Source organism: Ipomoea nil, unplaced genomic scaffold (genome assembly GCF_001879475.1).
Source record: "Ipomoea nil cultivar Tokyo-kokei standard unplaced genomic scaffold, Asagao_1.1 scaffold1562, whole genome shotgun sequence".
Lineage (NCBI taxonomy): Eukaryota > Viridiplantae > Streptophyta > Magnoliopsida > Solanales > Convolvulaceae > Ipomoea > Ipomoea nil.
In genome coordinates this window covers 568,175-571,821 of record NW_017617990.1, presented here as the reverse complement: position 1 = coordinate 571,821, position 3,647 = coordinate 568,175, and the positions used below count along the sequence as shown (strand labels likewise).

At 31.3% G+C, this 3,647-nt stretch overlaps 1 non-coding gene across 1 annotated transcript; it reads left to right on the top strand.

The window, feature by feature from the left end:
- Positions 1-1,364: 1,364 nt before the first annotated feature.
- Positions 1,365-1,436, top strand: TRNAT-UGU. The gene has a single exon. It is a non-coding gene; the product is annotated as a tRNA-Thr (tRNA).
- Positions 1,437-3,647: the final 2,211 nt, after the last annotated feature.

The window sequence follows — 3,647 nt, the reverse complement described above, 5'->3', positions numbered from 1 at the left end:
ATAATCATGATATGCACTAGGTCGGATTTGAATTAAAGCTGCAGCATGTAATACTGTGTGTCCCCAACATGAGACTGGTAAACCAGACTTATGCAGTAATGGTCTAGCGATTAATTTAATACGCTTAATCAGAGACTTAGCCAAGCCATTATGAGTATGGACATAAGGTACAGGATGCTCCACTTTGATGCCCAAGGCCATACAATAATCATTGAAAGCTGTTGATGTGAATTCTCCAGCATTATCCATTCTTATTGATTTAATGGGATAATCTGGGAATTGGGCATTCAACTCAATAATTTTTGCAACAAATTTAGCGAAAGCTTTGTTCCTCGTGGACAGTAGACTAACATGAGTCCAACGAGCTCATTAAATTCTCTTTTGGCGATAAAAGACATGATCGTTCACCGAAGAGCGTGCTGAAAACGTGTTAAGTTTTGGCCTATTCGCTCGTTGGTTCTCGCGTGATGCTTACACGGTTATACACCCGGAATTGCGTATGTATATGTATGTGTGTTTGTAGGTGCATAGAGGGGGAAAAAAGGAAGGAGAAGAAGAAAACCAAACTATAGCATAACAATCATGTAAGTGTGTAGTCTTTCATTCACCTTCACTCACTTATATAGTGATCATATACAACCTTTCAAGTACACAACATCAATACATGATTAAAGGCTAAGCAATTGAAAGGTCTAAATAGTTTAATGTCCATAAATATAAATATTTACAACAGCAATGAATAAACATTTACACTCCACCCCTAAAAATCCACATTTGGCTTGTATAGGATTGTTTCAACACCAACACCAATACCTAGAATACACTATTATAGTTCATCATATATACATTGCCAAAAAATTCACATCAATTGGTGTGGAGCTACCAATACCCCCCAAACCCACCACCCCCCCCCCCCCCCTCCCAAAAAAAAAAAAAATTCTTGAGAGGGAAAATGAAAACCAAAAAGTAATACAAAAGTTTGAAGGGGTTCAATCAACATGTTATTTGTTAATAAATTACGGAGTACATCTTTAATATCATAAATAGCGTTGAGTTCGAACTCAATCATACACTTTATCCCTATTAAATGTATTTAAAAAATCCAAAAGTTTGAACAAATGCATATATATATATATATATATATATATATATATATATACACACACACGCACGCATACATACATGCATACATAACAACATGCTTTTTCTTTTTATTTTATATTGTTTCAAGACAAAAATATTATGTATAAAGTATATTTAAACTAGTCATTTCATTTTAAAGTGAGTTAAATTTGAATCCATTCATTCTTTTAAATACAAATAATTTTCTCTCTTTAAAGTATTGGTAAAACTTTGACCAACATGCCCCTATAGCTCAGTGGTAGAGCGTCAGTCTTGTAAACTGAAGGTCTGTAGTTCAATCTTGCATGGGGGCATATATTTCCTTAATTTATTTTGTTAATTAATTTTAAATTATGAACAATTTGGTATGATGTTATAATTAAGACAAAATACCATTTTTTTTTATGGCTGTATGATTATGGTATTGTTGGTTGACATACTCCACTATAAACTTGATTTTGATCGATTACGTACTAGGTTGAGACAAATACATACTTAGTAATTAGTTATTACGACGTTACTGAGAATGGTTACATAATATAAAAATTATCACATTATTTCCTCCAAACATTTGTTGTATAAGAAAATAGGCTAATCCTTATTATGTTTGTAGTGTCTCAACTTGCATTTAAAAAAAAAAAAAAAATTGCATGAACATGTACATATGCATAGAGTTAATTAGTGGTCAAAATTTGTGACATATTCTTATACCAATTGTCAAGATTAAACATTTATCAATATAATATCAAAAGTTATAACTAATAATAAATGCACAACTTATTTACTTTTTTTTTTTGAATGTTACTGGCCCTATTACATTGTAGTATCTATTTGTTCATATAACGTCTCCACTAAGGCTTGAACTCACAACCTTCCAAATAAAAGTCCAACCCGAATACCATTAGACCATATAGTCTTATTTACTTATATTTACATAGAAGTTAGTGTTACATTTCGATAAGAGGATGCATGCTGACTCATCCCTCCTAACTTCTGTCCAACACAAAGCAATTCCATCAAATTCATTAGTTTCTAAAGGTTTAGCTTCATTTGACCTTTCTTTAACTTGGTTGATATATTACCATTTACTTTTTAACTATTCATATTCAATGCATTATAAACTTCTTATTGTAAGTATGTTTTATAATATAAGATGACGTTTACGTAACCTTTGACCACCTTTAATTTGGTGCTTTTGTTTTAAAAACACATATAAAGTTATCAAAATGGATTTAACTCGTCGAACTAACCATCTTATTGTGTAATAAAAGAATAGGATAGACTCTAAATTGTATGGCTAGTTGACTAAATTGATGGATTTTTTAATTAGTCAGTCGTGTCAAATGGTGAGCTTTGTCGGTGACTTAGGGAGGGCTTTGTAGGCCCATAGGGGCCTGTCGTGTGTGTGTGTGTGTATATATGTATGTATATATATATATATATATATATATATATATATATATATATATATATATATATATATATATATATATATATGTTTATGTTGTATAAATAATTTATTATTGACTTGTGGATTAATGCATTTGTTTTTAAATATTTATTAGGACTTATTACATTATTATTAGCTACTATTATGTTTAACAAATTACAAATTTAATAATCATTTTAATAACTATTACAAATTTATTAAATTACCAATTCAATAAAGTATGTTTAAACTAATCAAATTATATTAGTACACACTTATTGACTTTTTTTTTTAAATATTAAAATTTAAATTAATTTAAAATTTTAAAAATTAGGTGGGCCCAACCATGGCCATCAAGCTTAATGCAAGGCAGGCAACCTTTGTTAGGCCTCCCAAATTGGTAGGTTTTTTAGCTTGCTCCGCAAATTGTAATCAAAGTATTGTTTAAGATGAAAGGTGGAGCTCTTTATTATTATTATTTTACAGTATGGTTCATTTATATATGTATATTGTATAAATAATTTGTTATTGACTTGTGGATTAAGGCATTTGTATTTGACTATTTATTAGGACTTATTGCATTATTAGTTATTATTGTGTTTTAACAAATTATAAATTGAACAAATTGCACTTTTGGTCCTGTGAGTATTAGGGTACTGACAATTTGAGTACGTGACTTTCAAAACTCACAATTTAAACCTTTAACTATGCAATTTTTGGCACATTTGGTCCTCCGGGCCAAATTGCCGGCCAATTTTGACCGGAAAAAGATTTAATGCTTCGAATTAATTTCTGATGAGGGTAAAAACGTCATTTCACTCTCTTCTTCTTCATTCACCCCTTCTTCTTCGTTCTTCTTCTTCTTCATCATGGGGCTAAAACTGCACTCTTCTCTTCTCCTCCTGGGGCTCCCCTGAGTTCTGGAAAACCAAACAGGGCCTCAAGCTCTTCTGCAAATTCCAAGCCCAGTTTCAGTAAGCTCAAAGTGAGGGCTGTGAAGGAGAAAACAGAGGAAATCAAGTCCCAGACATCTGCAGAGGAAGTCACCGTGATAATTTGACATCTCATATTAAACTACATCATATACACCATGATG